The sequence below is a fragment of the Microcaecilia unicolor genome, chromosome 4 (genome assembly GCF_901765095.1).
Source record: "Microcaecilia unicolor chromosome 4, aMicUni1.1, whole genome shotgun sequence".
NCBI classification, from domain to species: domain Eukaryota; kingdom Metazoa; phylum Chordata; class Amphibia; order Gymnophiona; family Siphonopidae; genus Microcaecilia; species Microcaecilia unicolor.
The window spans coordinates 138,780,416-138,798,734 of NC_044034.1; the positions used below are offsets into that span (position 1 = coordinate 138,780,416).

An 18,319-nucleotide genomic window follows, 5' to 3' on the forward strand; every position below is an offset into this window, starting at 1 on the left:
AGAACGGAAATGGCTAAAGAAGTCACCTCCTTACTGATTCATCATATCTTACCCAGATACGGTCTCCCCAAGCAGATAAACTCCGACAACGGGCCTGCATTTGCCAGTGAAGTAACCCAACAGCTCAGTACGAAGCTGGGCCTCGATTGGAAGTTACATTGTGCTTGGAGACCCCAAAGTAGTGGAATAGTGGAGAGAGCTAATCGATCCCTGGAGAACCAGCTCGCTAAGCTATGTCAAGAAGCTAAAGCCAAATGGCCCGACCTACTTCCACTGGCCTTGCTGCATCTTAGGTGCACCCCCAAGGCTACCGGCCTTACTCCTTACGTGATGATGTACGCCAGGCCACCACCACTACCCTCTTTTCCTGACTCCTTGCAGATACAGGGCGAGAATTCCTTAGTGAAACAGATGAAGGCCTTACGCGAGGTAGTGCAAGACATCCAGCAGTACACTGAGAGGGTAGGTCCCCTAGTTCTCACTAGTCCTACACATCAGTTCAGGGTAGGGGAGGAAGTCTGGGTAAAGGAGTGGGATGAATCTGACTGTCTAAAGCCCAAATGGAAAGGGCCCTCCCTTGTTCTCCTAACTACCCCAACCGCTGTTAAAATTGCAGGAAGCCCTGTGTGGATACATTGGACCAGGTTGAAGCCCGCTGCACCTACTGGTAGCACCCCTAAACTTTGGACTGCTCATCAACATCCTGACGCTCCACTAAGGCTGACCCTAAGGAAGACGTGAAACAGATCCATGCCTACCCAGCAACAGAAGCTCAGCTATTGGACCCACTGTGTCTTTGGCTCCCTGTTTATTGCAGCCTTCATCTTGGGTCTCATCATCTTCCTACTGCAAAGATTGGGATACCTTCCCCCAAATCTATGATGCTGTATCCACTCTTCTTACTCCTCCTCTGTCCATCCTCCAACCAGCCTCTTCCCCTGAGTCAGAACTGCACTGAGTGTTTGCGCTTAGTGCGCCATCGCATAGAGGGGGGCTATCACCTGATCACCACCCTCATCCATCAGTCGCAGCCCCCGGAAGGTGATTGCCGACCCCTTCCGGCTTGTGCCATTACAACTCCGGCTGGACTCCAGCAGTTTCACAGGTGTCTCCAGGGCAATCTCACTATCTGCCACAGTCCAGTCAAGCCACGATACTACAATGTCACCCTCAGTGTGGGCCTCCCCCAATACGTCGGTTCTATGGGAGTCCAGGGAGATGGTATCCTGTATTACGTGAATTCTACCCGCATTATTGCAGGTGGCACTCAGACTGTGGCCACCCTTACCTTTGACGTCTGCGCTGCTATCGACAGACACCCCTGGTCCCACAAGTGCGGGAGTCTAGCTTGGCGCAAGGCCTACGCAAATGATCACAAGTATGTTTGCCCCCTTACCTTGGATGGAAGATATGGGTCTCCTTGGTCTTGGTTACCTTGTGCCACAGACACCCGGACCTCGGGATGGGAGCGAGTGTGTGCCTACACCGGAGGCGGTTACCCTGGATGTCCCGGCCTAGGTGAAATTCGCAGGGGCTCCGATAACACTGTGCTCCTTGAATGGCCGCTGAGGGGACCGGAGAGCCCCTGGAGACAAACTTGGGGATTTGGCATCGATGGGGCCGGGACGGACCCCATAACCTTCATCACCATTAGCCAGAGCCTCGAGCAAAAGACACCCACACACTATCAGACCACGGTTGTTGGGTACCAGGACGTGTTCGATGAAATTGCTCGCGCTGAGGAGGCAGCGACTAAGTTCCCCATTTCTCCCGAGGCTCGGAACATGTTTCTCAACCTCGCCGAAAATATTGCTCTCTCCCTAGGAATTGCCAATTGTTTTGTCTGTGGAGGCACTGATATGGGTGAACAATGGCCCTGGGAAGCGAAGGAGGTTCGCCAGCATATGTGGGACGCCCTTAACACTACCAACATTACCTTTCCCCGACGTCCGAGACCCTATGAGTGGGCCCTGCGGACCAACATCATAGGGACCCTCTGCATTAGCAGGGCTCCCTCAAAGCGTTATTCCGTTCCAGTGGGAGATTCCGCTTGCACAGGAGTCCTCCAGTTTAATGAAAGTCGTACCACGTGGTGGCAAACGGACAACTTGCCCGTTCCGGTGCCCATTTGGACTGAACCCACACTAAATACGACCTGGACATACGGGGGAAACGCCTCTCTTAAATGGGTAGCTCCGGAGGGCTACTACTACATTTGCGGCCGCAGGGCCTATGAACAGCTCCCCGCCCGCTGGTATGGTACTTGTCTTTTGGGCACCGTTCGCCCTAGTTTCTTCCTTCTGCCCCTGCGCGTCGGCGAGACGTTAGGTATCCCCCTCTACATGGAAAAGGGGCCTGGTAACATTGGCAGACGTAAACGGTCCCCTCCAGACACCAAACCCAAAGTCCAGATAGGTGACTAGAAGGACAACGAGTGGCCGCCAGAACGTATCATTCATTACCATGGACCGGCCACATGGGCTGAAGATGGTACATACGGGTATCGTACTCCTATCTACATGCTGAATCGCATTATCCGCCTACAGGCCGTGCTCGAAATCCTTACCAACGATTCGGCCTTTGCCCTCAACATCCTAGCCCGCCAGAACACTAAGCTCATTACCGCAGTTTACCAAAACCGCTTAGCTCTTGACTACCTCTTGGCCCAGGAGGGGGGGGTGTGCAGCAAATTTAACCTCAATAATTGCTGCCTACAAATTGATGACCAGAGCCATGTCATCAGAGAGATAACTGACCGGATGGTTAAGTTGGCTCACGTCCCCGTCCAAACCTGGAACAGCGCTTGGGATTGGACCTCCTCCCTAACCAACTGGCTGCCGACCTCCGGAAGCCTCAAGGGCCTCCTCATTATGGGTGGCCTGTTTTTGCTGTCCTGCCTATTAATTCCTTTGTCTCTCCCCTTGGTTTTCAGGTGTCTCCGCTCCACCATGGAAAGTATCGCTGACCGCCGGGCTGCTGCCCAACTTATGGCTCTCCAGATGTACTTCCCCATCCCCCAATCGGATGAAGAAGCAGAATCTTGTGGCTGATGCGGACTTCTGTCCTCCTGAGTCAATTCATGGGCCACTACCCTTGTGCCAGCACAAGACCGGCTACAAATGGGGGGGGGGATTCCACTAGGGGCCCTCCGTCTCAACCCCGGTGAAGTAACCACCGGCTGCGCAAGGGCCTAGGGCTCCTTCTTGCCTCCTTGCTAATGCTTCTTGTCTCTCTTTTCCCTTTCAGGGTTCTGGGAGTGATACTCTCCATCAGAATGACTGTTCTAGTATCAAAAGGGGGGAATTGTAGGAGTGGAACGCCGGATACTACTCGAATACTACTGACCAACAGAACAACCTCATGTTTTGTGCATACTGATGGACTTATACTTATGCATACTACCTCTGCTTTTGCCTTTTGGCCATACTTTATGAATGCACTGGACATTTGTGCCTTACCCAGTTTTTAGCAAGGCTTACACAAGACCAGCTTGCGTGTAGGCGTCATATGAATAGATGACCTTGGAGGGTGTAGACACCCCCACCCTGCATCTCTGAGCCTAACGAATCCTATCTCCTGTGCTAGAAAGGAGCATTGTGTGTGTGTAGAAGAAGATGCTAAGTTTCGTTTCCCTTGCCAGTATCATTTCAGTATTATGACGTGTGTATGTACTGTGAACTACAAATGTGTACTGTAAGAACTACAAATGTTTACTGCGCATGTCCACTGTGATGTATAAGGGGCCTAATGCGCAGGCCCAGCAGGGAAGTATAAATGTAAGTGTCAGATGATTTGTGACACACAGTATCCTGAGAGAACTCAGTGCTGTTCATTGCTAGCAATAAAGTTGCATTGCTTTGGAACCAATTTGGCCTTTTGTCTTCTGATTCACTAGCCTGTTTCAATCAGATATGATTACCCTCAGATCCTGCTGTGCTTTCTGTTAAAAAAGAACCAGACCTTAGACTGATCTTTGCAGCACACCACTTGGTAATGCTCCTTTCCGCAGAGTGAACTCCAGAAACTGTACTATCCTCTGCTTCAGGAACAATTCCATTGAAGTACTCATTATGAGGATAGACTAAGCAGCCTGTACTTCCCAACTACCTCCTTGCTTCCACCTATGTAAACAGAAACCACATCTGTCCATCTCCAGTCCTCTAAGACCCAACTTTCAAGAAGCATTAAAAAGATCACAGAGAGTGGTGATGCCTAGGTTCCATTAATACCTTTGAATATATTCTATCCGATGCCATCGCTGTCTATTTTTAGTTTAGCTAGTTCCTCACAACCAGCCTTCTGAAAATTGTTCAAGGTCTTCTTCACTTCCATTCCTATTTGTGTCCATTGTCAGTGGTCATACTCCTGGGCTTTCCTCAAGGAATATCAAACAGAATCATCATCGACCTTTACCTTTGAAAATCATCAGCCCTCTAGATCACAAGGTGTTCACTTTGGCTGACCATTCCTCTTTGGCAGGATCTATTTCACTAGCAGACTCTATTTTCACTTTTTCTATATTAAAATCACTGGCTACCAGTGGTCTATCGAACTCAATTCAAAATTCTGTTATTTGCCCATAGGTATATAATGGGCATCTCAGCGTTTAGCACCATCTAATAACACTAGGGCACCTTAGTAGACCACCAAAGAGTGTCAATACTTTTACAATATCTCCTTTCAGTTTTGCCCACTACTTTTCTACTTTCCCCAGATGTTCCCATCCAGCTAGCGCCTCCTTGATGTATTCCCCCATCTTGACAAAGTTAGTTCTCTTGAGATCTAAAACCCTGACTTTTGAATGAACCCTCTCCACTTGTGCCTTAATGCTGAACCTTACCATAGGGTGATCACAAGATCCTAGATGATTACTCACTACAACAACATCAGAAACCCTCTTTACATTTCTAAGCATCAATTCAGTTTCACCCCTCCCATGTGGGTTCATTACCAGCTGTAGAGAATCTGGCAAAATAAAGTCATTTGGCCTTTCAGCCTCCAGCTTAAGAAATACCTGTGATTATGTGGCTGGGCAAAGGTAAACAACAACAACAGGATGAAAGATTACTTTTTTAAAAATGTTATAGTGAGGATCAAACGGAAGTTTCCTTGACGGACAAACGTTCACCATGTTGAAGTTGTTCCTATTGTTAATTCTACAGTATATCTCAGTGTCCTGCCTGAATTTCTGTACAGTGCTAACCCATGGGAAGGCAGTTTTTAAATATGGGCAAACACCAGTTTACCTACATATCTTTTCTGAAATGTTCATAGCAATTTCATTCAGTAAAAAGTATTTTAGCTGCATATATCATTTGTCTGAAAATTAATTTTGCTGTGTATGATTTAACAAGGAAGCTCCTATTATGGGAGTTGGTTCAGAAAAGAAACAGAGCACATTATTTTGGATTTTCCAGACTCTGCACCTTGTTCATGTCACCAAAAAGTGTTGCAGTGAAAGCAGGTAAGGGTATTGAAGGCAAAGAGCACAGGAAAAATGGACCTACAGACCTTGCAGCTAATGCAGAGTAATGTATAAATCCTATTTAGGGTGAAAAGAGGTAAGATATAAAGAAACCACGTAGCAAGGATAACCTGCCTATGAGGGGCCAAAAACTAGTACAGCAAAACTATACTTCAAATATAAACTACTCATGTTACTCAAAAATATGGTATGTGACATATGAGCTGCCTTCAGCATGTATGCCCCTTTAAATCAGGGGCGTAGCTAGGTGGGGCCACGGGGGCATGGGTTCCTGCAGATTTAGCCCTGGCCCCACTGCTTTCACCCCCCTCCCCGCCGCCGCCAACCCTTGCCCACCACATTCGACCCCCCCCCCCCCCCCCGCCGCTGCCGTCAGGTACCTTTGCTGTCGGGGGTCCCCAACCCCAGCCAGTCAAAGTCCCCTTCAGCGCTGGTCTCCAAGTCCGGCACGTTCGCTGATCTGGATTCTGTTTCTGTGAGTCCTGATGTCCTGCACGTAGAACATGTCAGGACTCACAGAAACAGAGTCCAGATCAGCGAACGCGCCCGACTTGGAGACCGGCGCTGAAGGGGAATTTGGCTGGCTGAGGTTGGGGACCCCCACCAGCAAAGGTACCTGGTGGTGGCGGGGCAAGGTTGGCGATGGGAGTGGGGTCGAAAGAGATGGGGGAGGGGCGGCGGTGCCGGGGGGGGTCAAAAGTGGCGGGGGTTGGCAGCGCCGGGGAGGTCAAAAGTGGCGGGGGGGTCAGCGGCACTGGGGGGGGCTAAAATGTGCCCCCTCACCTCAGGCTCTGGACCCCCCTCTCGCCGAAGTCTGGCTACGCCCCTGCTTTAAATTTGATTAAATCAAATACTTCATACTGTTTTTTAGAATAATCTCCCAAAAGTACATAACTGCTCTTATCTTGAAAGGTAATGTCAGTAAAGATAGCTTATATTCCATAAATATCCAAAGCCATGACCTCTCTGACAGATATCTCACGTCTAAATAATTGTTTTAATATTTCTATTGCAAAGATTTAAATTGAGCTGGAAATTCCTTCATAACTAACAAAGTCAGAAATAGTGGAGGTTGATAGCCTCAGCACCAGTTGGTGGGATAACAAAAGCAGCATATTTTTTCAAACCTTTTTTGTTGTTGTTGTTGTGCCACTTTTTCACATCCTCAGTTTCCTAAATTTCTTAGATGTTATTAGAGCCGCCTTAATGCAGTGCATTGATGCTGAATTGCCAGAGTATAGTTCAGTTACTATGACAACAGAATTCAGTAAGTCCTTGCCTGAAATACTAAACTGTTCAAAATAAAGAAATAATCTAGGTTCACAAGAAGGCAATTATTTATTAGAATTTTTTTTAACACAGGGAGGTTGATATTCAAAGCGATTTATTTAAATAACGTTGGGAATAAGGAAGTGCATTTGAAAAGGAATGGCACAATGCAACGAGCGAGGCGATATTGTTTGAAATGATTGGGTATGAGTTCCAAATAAAGCATAAATACATTTGTTTTTGGCACCATTATAGTCTATGGGGCCAAGAAAACTGCACTTTTTTGTGTGCTTGGCTAATATGAAGGCCCTAACATATGAAACCTGGGGTGTGGAGGCTAAAGACTTGTGTGATGCCTAGGCAGCTGCCTAGGACTGCACAAAAGCTAGAAGTCACAGCTCAGGGTACAGCATACAGGAAAAAAGGCATTCTAACTCCTTTCCAGGCTTCTCAAAAAGCAGGAGGGAACCCCCCCCCCCCCCCCCCCCACCCCCAAGCAGAACTATGAAAGCAGAGTTCAAAACAAACAGAACAGTTCAAATCCAAACCATATTTTAATTCTAGCCATTCCAAGCAGCAAACAAGACGGGCACGGGGGTGGGTGGGGGGGAAGACTCCAGTTCAAACAGGTTTTCCATTTCCAGACTCTTTAAATGGCTGCGGCCCCTTGCACACCTCTGCTCTGGCGGGGCTTACGCGGAGCAGAGAGGATGGCTCCACCTGTTTCCCTTTACTTCAGGAAGCCCTTCTTCACTTTCCATGGGCAAGCAGCAAAACAAACAAAACCAATTCAACAACTGCTTTCATCAGCATAAAACATAATGTCCCAAAACAAAACCATGGGCTATAGACTGTTCATCAACTTTCCTTCTCATTCAATTAACACATTTCCAACAGTACCCTTGGAGTAACAGCAAACAGACTCCCGAGGTCCAGCCTAGCTTCTGGTCAGTGCAAACAAACTATACCATACTACCTCCATGATCTGTTTCACCTGGGGTTTTTTCTCTGCTGTGGCTGCTCACATAGGCTACACCCCTCCCAGCTGACTCTCCAGCACCAGGTCTAAGGGCTTCTTCTCTCTGATTATGGCTCCTGACAACTAGATATCCCAGGGGACCTAACAACACCTGCCCAGGGCTTCAGTTTGCTATGGTGTTTGGTAGCCTATTCCCCCCCCCCCCCCCCCCAGCTGTTGTAAACACACGTTCCCTGTTTCCCATGAGCAATCCCATAACCTTTGGGGATTTCCCTCCCAGGGTGGGCAAGCATTCATCTAGGAAGACACACGTTCCCTGTTTCCCATGAGCAATCCCATAACCTTTGGGGATTTCCCTCCCAGGGTGGGCAAGCATTCATCTAGGAAGATTTCCTCCCCCCCCCCCCCCCCCCATTCTAGCCTGCTTTCAAACCCAGTCTGTTCCCATGCACCAATTAAGACCTTTCTGCTTTATTCAGCAATCTCCCAAAGGTCATATCAATCATCCAGGGTCACTGAACTGGTCCTCATCGCCTGGCAGCACCAATGACACTCCATAGGTATCACACTTGCAATTCAAGCCACAAACAGCTGGAAAGATCCACCTTGAAGGATCCCATTGGGCTAGTATTTGTTTTCTAATCAGGGGCATACCCCATGCCGAGCCAATGGGCTTCTCTGGTAGTACATCTCTCCTATTCACTAGCCTCTCCATGACTGTTCAGCTTCTGTTTCATTAGCTTCTGCTGACAGTGATAAGCTCAATCCTTGCCAAGCCTGACAGCAAAAAAGATCATTGCACCCATCTCCATGAGAATCAAGAAGAAGTAGCAGTCACTCGTCCTGCAGTGTTAAAATATTTTGCTTATCCCAGTCTCATTTTTTATTAATTCCATGCTGATATCATAATAAATCAGAGACCAGCATCATTTTCTTGCCCTCTCTCTCTGAATTTCAGAAGCTGAGAAGCTTGTATTACGAAGGTGCAGGCTTCAGAGGGGAAAAGGATGAAATTATCAAGTTTAGAGACAGAGAAAGCAGGTAGAGAAGCTAGGCACTAACTGCGTTTGTGCATCAGATTAAAATCAGGCTCCATGGTGCGTAACAGACTCGTAGACAGAAGCTTAGTAGAAAGTAAACTGGAAAGATCACAGCAGAGACAGGGCTGAGGCCTGAAGTAGGGTATACAGGGCATATACCAATTGAGTTGATATGTGTGATAGTCACTTCAATTGCAAAAATCTGACACATACACAGACTGCAAACTGGTTCTATTTATTTATTTAAAACTTTTATATTCTGTATATCACTAGCAGTTCTCTCTTTTTATTTTATTTTATATTTACTGAATTTAGGTACTCACCAAGAAATACATGTATCACTAGCAGTTCTGAATGGTATCACAAATGAACACCAGAAATAATAAAAAGCACATATTATAAACAAATATCAAACAAATACATACAATGCAAAACCAGTTTCCAAACTATAAACACACAAAAACTCATCTAATCAAAATCATAATGGCCAACAAACAACAGATATTCAATGAGGCTCTGCTTCAGTATTCACGTCTCTTTGCTCTAATACTGAATATGATGTGTACACTGTGTTGTACTTTAACTGTAAAATCCCTACACATTATACAATATATAGCAACTGTTTTTCTCTCATAGAAGCATGTCAAATGCTTACAAGAAATATGCATGGGAATAGTGGCAGAAGCACATGAGGAAAGGAATTGATTCTCCAGAGAGAACTAGGCCAACAGCAGCACTTATGTGGATTATCATAAACTTACATAAATATATAAGTATTGCCATACTGGGACAGACCAAAGGTCCATCAAGCCCAGCATCCTGTTTCCAACAGTGGCTAATCCAGGTTACAAGTACCTGGCAAGATGCCAAAAGAGTACAATACATTTTATGCTGCTTATCCTAAAAAAATACACAAATCTGGGTAGGAAGAGCAAGTTGTCACAACAGAAATATATTGTTAATAAGGGGACGTCTCATACAGTCACGCAGGCACTTAAAGTGTCTATCTTATGTTGAGCCGCTGTATTTGTGACACAATATAATCATTGACTGCCCCCAGCCTCCAGTAGTGCACAATGTTTGCTTCTCGTGAATTTACTAGTGCTCAATTTTAAATGTGCGTATCTTTATATAACACTGTGTCCATATCACTTTTTATAATAGATTTTTCGTGCACCTATAGAGTTCCTATGAAATAAGCAGTGAATTTTCCCCAAGTCCATTTTAATAATGGACTTGGATCTTGGAACCTTAGTAGTTCACTTTCCAAGATAAAGAGATGTTTGTTTGCTTTTTAAAGATGTGAAACTTCAGGGGAAAGATTATATATTTCATCTCCCTTCTCAGCTGGAGAAGCTGATTATAACTCAGGAAAATTTGGCTGAGGCTCAGAGCAATACCACTTGAAATGTTGGTTGTTTACCAACCTTCTCTTCAAAATCGTGGCCTTAAGTCCTTTCCTCTGATCCTTGAGTCAGTGAGAAAGTAGACTCATGCCGTCAAATTCCCTTGGGCAAAACTTTCAATGGAGACATGCCAATGCTTCTTCATGAACCTCTCAAATGGGCTTATTTTCCACAAAACTCTTACTATAACTTAGCCATGTTGATATGTCTTTCCCCTTATTCAAAGGAATTGGGATCTTCTTACCAATGTTAGTGCTGCATTTCCCCTCTCCTGGTGTAGCTGGTCAATGTCTGCCAGCAAATTTTAAACACTGTTTGTTGAAAATGAATGTAGAGGAGTGTGGTAGCCGTGTTAGTCCACTCTTAAGGTTATCAATAGAAATCAAACAAAATAAAACATGGATAAGATGATACCTTTTTTATTGGACATAACTTAATACATTTCTTGATTAGCTTTCGAAGGTTGCCCTTCTTCGTCAGATCGGAAATAATAGCACATTTGCTTATTTCCGATCTGATGAAGAAGGGCAACCTTCGAAAGCTAATCAAGAAATGTATTAAGTTATGTCCAATAAAAAAGGTATCATCTTATCCATGTTTTATTTTGTTTGATTTCTATTGATAACTTGAAAATGAATGGAAACAGAGAAACATAGAAATTGGTAGCAGATAAAGATCCTATGGCCTATCCATTTTCTGCATCCATAATAACTACTACTGTCTAATATCCTTCCTCTCCCTTGATCATCTGTGCTTGTCCCATGCTTTCTTTTTTTAATTCAGATACACTCCTCATCTCTGCCACCTCTACTGGGAGAGAGTTCTACACATCCACTACACTTTCTGTAAAGAAGTATTTCCTTTGATTACTCCTGAGTCGAGGGTAAACGTCAAATCAGGGACGCTCACATCTTGGAGATAAATGCATGGCTACTCCAATGGGTCACCAAGAGCATTTTGGCTTCCTAGACCACAGTATGATGTTTTATGAGTTACTGGGCAGAGATAGTATCCATCTATCAAAGAAGGGATGAACGAAGTTAAGATAAAGTCGAATTAAGTTGTTCTTCTTTGAAAGATTCATTGGAGGACTGTAATTCTAAAGTTTCAGCTTTGCAAAATGCTGATACTGCTTTGATTAAAAATTGTCTGGCCGATATTCAAGGCAAGTTAACCGGCTGGGAATGGCCACCAACCAGTTAACTTGCTTTTTCGCAACTGGTTGTTGCCAAACTTTGAGCTAGCTATGTAGGGGGCATTCCATGGGTGGAGTTCAGTTACATCCTGAAATTCAGACAAAATCGGCCAGGTTTAGTGGCTAAATAAGACTCCATAGATAGCTGACTATCTTTATCTGCTAACCCATGGCTGGTTAAGTCTGAATATTAACTTAACCGGTCATGAATCAGCAGGACCCTCATACAAAAAATTTTAAACTGCCTTAAAATCATTTTATTTTTGCTAGGCATTTTCTAATGAATCCTAGTCATACACTGTTGCTCTTAATTGTTTGGTCAACCCCTTTTCATTGCTGTTTATGGATTGACCCTATCTTTCTTACTTTTCCCATTTATCCTACCTTCTCTCTTAACTAGCTAGAATTTAAACATCTGTATTAGATATTCCTATTGGCTAACCTATTGTAATTTATCTACCTATCTTCTACTTATTATTTATTTTATTTTTCTTACATTTGTACCCCGCGCTTTCCCACTCATAGCAGGTTCAATGTGGCTTACATATTATATACAGGTACTTATTTGTACCTGGGGCAATGGAGGGTTAAGTGACTTGCCCAGAGTCACAAGGAGCTGCCTGTGCCTGCAGTGAGAATCAAACCCAGTTCCCCAGGACCAAAGTCCACCACTCTAACCACTAGGCCACTCCTCCACTCCACTCGGCCACTCCTCCACTATCTTTATGCATGACTTGTTTTATGTCCCCCTCATTTTATTATATTATAAACCACTTAAATGTCATTTGACTATTGTCAGTATACCAAATAAAAGTGAACCATGGACCACCAGGGACAAGTGAAGGAAGCCCAGTGAGGTTGAGGTACAAGGGGAAACGCTTGGTTGGGGCCTATTGGGGAATTCTTTGGGGTGGAGGTCTTTAGGGAGTTCTGTGGGGATCTTGACAAGGGGGTCTTCATAGGAGTCCTTGATCAGAGGGAGCTTGATGTTTTTTGATTACGGGGGCCTTTAGGGGGCAGCATGATTGGAGGGGTTTTGATTGCGAGAATGGAACAGCACAGACAACCCCATTAAGATACTGGCTAGGAGCTTCAGGCCATGGCTTTGCAACCCGATGCTCTAGGATGGTAAAATAACCTCAGTTTTTTGCTGGGTTTATTTTTGTATGTTTTTCATCTCTTTAGTATACAACTCATGGTAACTTAAAGTTCTGTGCATTAAGGAGCAAACAACATGTATTATAGCTATAACGCAGCTTGTTGGCTACCCACCCCACCCCCTTAAATGTTTACTAGCTTCTGATAAATGTATAGTCCTTTTGAAAATTGACCCATAAGCATAAGTCATGCTACTATTGCCATATTAAGAGCACTCCCCATTAATATTGCACTGAAATTATAATAAAAAATAATATAAATTGAATTTATATTTAAATTGCAATAAAGCCCACACTCCCCATTCCTTTGTAAAAACTTCAATTCTCTACCCTCGCATAACTCGCCATTATATGTCCGGTATCGATGGCTGCCTGTGTCTTTTAGGGTCTTATTTAAGTTGTTGATTCTTACCCAGGAGTAGGAGTGGAGGAGTAGCCTAGTAGTTAGTGCAGCAGACTTTGATCCTGGGGAACTGGATTTGATTCCCATTGCAGCTCCTTGTGACTCTGGGCAAGTCACTTAACCCTCCATTGCCCCACGTACAAATAAGTACCTATTTATACTATATAAACAGCTTTGAATAGTTGCAAAACCCACAGGAAGACAGTATATCAAGCCCTATTCCCTTTCCCATAGGGCCTACTATGAAAAGGTTCCTTTGCCACTTGCATGTCTTATCCAACCTTATATTCCAGCTAGATCTTTACAGTCAAAAGATGGATTGCTGCTGAAAATAACTTTGTTGACTCAGACTCACTTTGTGAAAACTAGGAAAAATACCTTTTTTTATTTGGCACTGTTTTTATGGAATGCTCTACCTTTGGAAGTTCATGAGGAACAGTGATTAAAGCGATTTAAACAACTATTGAAAGCTTATTTTATTTGTGCTTTTGGCATATCCCTCCTGGAAGGATGATGGGGCCGAAGCCTGGGTTATCTGATTTTATCTGATTTATTCATATTGATATGAGTGATATGTGTGTGTCTATCTTTCCTATTGGACTATTGTAGTTTTTGTGGGTCTTTTACGTGATTTTAATATTGTACACCACTGAGGTCTTTTTCTTGTAAAAAGTTAACCGGTATAGCAAGTTCAATGAACTGGAATTGAAATGATCCATTCTCTAGTCCATATAAACTTCATATAATGGTACAGATGAGAAGGAGCTACAAAATTCACACCCAAGGAACAATAATTAAATGAAAGCCATCTCAGATAACTAAATCTAACCTTTTCTTTGAAAAGTTAAATAATTACTATTGTAAGCTGAACAGTGCAATATTCCAAATACTATAAACAACAGGGGAAAGTATGTTGTCTAGTACATCTCACTTTAATCTGAACTGGACCTGGAACATTTATTAATAACTGCTGAGGTGAACAAAATGTTTTAGTCAAGGTCTGCCCAATACTTCAGCCCTGCTTGACGCAGAGATGTAAAACCTAAACAAATAATGTTCTGTGTTCTTTTCTATTCAATTGGTAACCCGTGAAGCACTTTAGGAATATGGGAAATATGGTCTATGCTTATCTCACTGAAAGACATGCTATGCTATTCTGTGATAAACATAACTGCGCTTGCTAAGTAGGATATGTAAGAGAAAAAGATGTGTCTGAAACTGAATCTATGCAAAACACTGGCACACATGGGGTTTGATTAGCAGATGAGTCAGGGACATATCACCAGCGTATACTCACAGCAGGAGGATGACAAAGTGGGAATGTGAAAAAGGGCAACAACTTGCAGGAAAAACATGCAATGACTAGCCTGTCCAGGAGGGGAGAGGGAAGAATTGTCAGTGCTCTCAAGATGAAGGTGAGGATAGGTGAAGGAGAAGCACATATGCTCACAGAGACAACAAATGTAAGCAGGAGGAGGCATTGTGGTAGTAACACAAGACTACCACTAGAGGAAACAGCAGCCATTTTGAGGCTGCAACCAACATGGGCAGGAGCAACTAGGGATTGTTCTTGCCCCAAAGGCTCTGCTGGACCACCAGGGGAAGGCCTATTGCTCTTTGATGGGGTTCAGAGGAAGGGAGGGTGAGAATGGATAGTCAGGAAAGGAAAATCACAGAAATTCCTGGCTGCAATAGTGCCCTGTAGTAAGGGTCCTATTGTATGTGCCAGCAGACCAATATTCAGCTGGGTATGTCCAAGGGAGGCAAAAGAGAGAGGGAGAGAGGCCAGAATTTCTTACCTGCTGCTGCCTCCTCTACTTCTGTCTAACTATTTGAATGCCTGGGTCCTGTCCACTCTGTGGTCAGATAGTAGCCAATACAGGAGGCAGGAACAATTAACAGGCCTCTGTCTTATACTTCCTGCCAGCATGAAGAAGGAATTGAGGGGAGAGGCTCGTACCATGAGCTCTGAGAAAGTTGCCAGAGCTAGGGCTACTGTGGGAACCCACCATCCCCCAAAGCTCTGGGCCACTGCCTTCATTACTCCTGCAGAATGGCTATGGCTGGTTGTGGGAAGAAGGTTCCAAGATATGGTACCTACTACTTGCATATACTGCCAAAATACAAAGCCTGGTGGCAGCCAAATTTCAAAGAGATGGTATGAGTGGAGAAAAGTGCAGTTAAGTATGTTCTAGAAGATTCTGTCTATGGGAAAATGCTTAGCAAAGAGGGCCTTAAATATCTCAGTGTAACTGTATTCCAGACTGTAATAATCACTGCTTCCACGATAGAATCGTGCTGTTTCTGCTTCAATATCTTTGTATTGGAACATAAATCACTTTATTCAGCTCAATTATATTATTATAGAAAGAAACCCAATTATGTAAAGTTGACCGACAACATGCTGTGTTACTCAGCAGGAAAGAATTGACTATTTTTAATTCGTTATAGGTTTAAGCCAGCTGAAATCTATATAGGCAGCTCCATGTGGAACACAATGATATCGAAAAGTCAGAGAAGACTAAATTGAGTTTCTCTGTGTCATTTTTCTAAGGAAATGTTTCATTTTAAGGTCTACTGACAGATGTTATAACAGATGGACATTACACTCATATTCACATATTACCCTCCACTGTTAGTCTTATTTTGTAAGGAGACAGAGGGACAGACATTTAATTATGTTCGTATTTTTCTGCTTATTTGTCTTACTATTCAGTTGGTTCCTAAATTACAGGCTTTTAGGTTCTTCACTAGTTATTTTGACCAATTTCTATATTGTTTGAGGTTTAAAAGATCACCATGCCTTAAAGATGAGTTACCAGTTTATTATCCTCCAGTTAAAAGCCTACCTTACAAATGAGTCTCACACAGATTGTTCATTTTTGATATAGTACAACTTTAGAACAATTTACCGAGGGATTTAAGATTGCAGAATACATTTCATATATGATACATTTTGTAAACATCTACCTGTCAATATTTAGCCAGAGACAGTCAGCATTTTTTTTTAAAGCATTGACCATCGCTGGCTAAATTAGACCCAGATGTTCACAATGCCAGCCCTTGTTTGGACACTGACATTGAATATCCAGGTCTGACCTGGATATGTGCTGGCTGCCAGAATTTATGTGACTCCCATAAGGGTATCTCCACTTTCCTGCCCCTTGATTCCAACCCCCCCTAAGAGTAATAGACCTCCTCCCTCCCTCTGACCATCTCTAAGGATGACAATGTCAAGATTTGGGCGTTCCCGACCGTATTATCGTAACGAAAGATGGATGTCCATCTTGTTTCGATAATACGGGTTTCCCCGCCCCTCCACGGGATGTTTTGCGAGGACGTCCTCAGCAAAACTTGGGCATCCCTTTCGATTATGGCGCTCCACATCAAATATTTACATTACATTACATCTAAGTCTTTTAGCCCGCATATACCTGAATAGTTCAATGCGGGTAACAAAAGAGGAACTAGAACATCTTCTAAGAAGCCACAAATTAAACCACAAAAGCAGAGAACACATACCATATTACTGTTGGACTACAAACTTAGGGGTCCTTTTACTAAGCCGCGTAAGCGTCTACGTGCGCCTAACATGCACCAAAATGGAGTTACCAGCCGACTACCACAGGGTTCTTGCAGTAATTTCATTTTTAGTGCGCGTCTGAAAAATATTTTTTTTCTTTTCGGACGCGCACCATGTGGCATTTGACGCGCGTAGGTCATTACCGCCTGGATTCCTTACCGCTACGTCAATGGTGGTATAGTCTCAGACCCAAAATGGACGCACAGCAATTTTGATTTTGCCGCATGTCCATTTTCGGCAAAAAAAAGGCCAAAACCCGCGCCTACACTATCGCAAGCCATTTTTGTAAAATGGCCCCCTCAGCAAATAAAAACATCTTCAGACATAAAACTTTTGTTTTGGTTTTGTTCAGTTTTAACCTATAGGAAGAGACTCACGATTCAATCAAGTTAAAACAACTGAGTAAAGCGTCAGTATCATTACTGCTACTTGATAATAACACCACTATATCATCTGCATCTGCATATATGAATGCAGATAATGTAAATAAACTTGGAAACTTGAAAATTAAAGATCTCAGTATGTATATTTTAAAAGAAAGGCAGGAGAAGAGAGATATGATAGACAAATTAAGAACATAAGAGTAGCCATACTGGGTCAGACCAATGGTCCATCTAGCCCAGTATCCTGTTTTCCAAACAGTGGCCAAGCCAGGTCACAAGTACCTGGCAGAAACCCAATTATTAGCAACATTCCATGCTACCAATCCTGGGGCAAGCAGCTGCCTCACCATGTCTGTCTCAATAGCAAAGTATAGACACTTTGTCCAGGAACCTGTCCAAAACCATTTAAAGCACAGAATAACCACATCCTCCGGCAAAGAGTTCCAGAGCCCAACCACTCATCGAGCAAAAAAAATATTTCCTCCCATTTGCCCCATAAACATTTCCATGTCACTTCTTTGAGTGTCCCCTAGTCTTGCTACTTTTGGAACAAGTAAAAAATCGATTTACTTCTACTCATTCTACACCACCCAGGATTTTGTAGACCTCAATCATATCTCCCCTCATCCGTCTCTTTTCCAAGCTGAAGAGCCCTAACCTCTTTAGCCTTTCTTCATATGAAAGGAGTTCCATCCCCTTTATCATTTTGGTCACTCTTCATTAAACCTTTTCTAATTCTGCTATATCTTTTTTGAGATACGGTGACCAGAACTGAACACAATACTCAAGATGCAGTCACACCATGGAGCAATACAGGTGGATTATAGTATTTTCAGTCTTATTCACCATCCCTTTCCTAATAGTTCCTAGCATCCTGTTTGCTTTTTTGGCTGCTGCCGCACACTGAGCAGAAGATTTCAGCGTAATCTACAATGACACCTAGATCTTTTTCTTGAGTGCTGACTCCTAAGGTGTAACAAGTCTACTCTCCACCAAAAGCAGAATAAAACTCCATGTCCCTTGGCAAGGAATTTAAATACCTCTGTGACATAAATACACAAGAGGCAAGTCTCAATTGTAAGGAAGCTATAGGATGAAGGTGAAAGGGGATAGACGGGTGTAATCTAAGAAAATACTTCTTTATGGAAAAGGGTGATAAATGCATGGAACGGCCTTCTGGTGGAGGTGGTTTGAAGACTGTATCTGAATTCAAGAAAGCATGGAACAAGCTCAAAGGATCTCTAAAGCAAAGGAAGGGTTGATAGATAGTATGGATGGGCAGACTGGATAGGCCATATGGTCTTTATCTGTCATCATTTTGTCTATTTCTATGTTTCCTTTCTTTTAGCCAATTTGCAATCCACATAAAGGCATGGCCTCTTATCCCATGAGTCTAATTTCCGAAGAAGTCACACATGA

The 18,319-nt window shown here is 43.6% G+C and overlaps 1 long non-coding RNA gene across 1 annotated transcript; it reads right to left on the minus strand.

The window, feature by feature from the left end:
• Positions 1-3,072: 3,072 nt before the first annotated feature.
• Positions 3,073-10,903, minus strand: LOC115467936. Its single transcript, XR_003941790.1, has 3 exons — positions 10,892-10,903; positions 8,250-8,253; positions 3,073-3,340 (listed from the first exon to the last, which is right to left on the minus strand). It is a non-coding gene; the product is annotated as an uncharacterized LOC115467936 (long non-coding RNA).
• Positions 10,904-18,319: the final 7,416 nt, after the last annotated feature.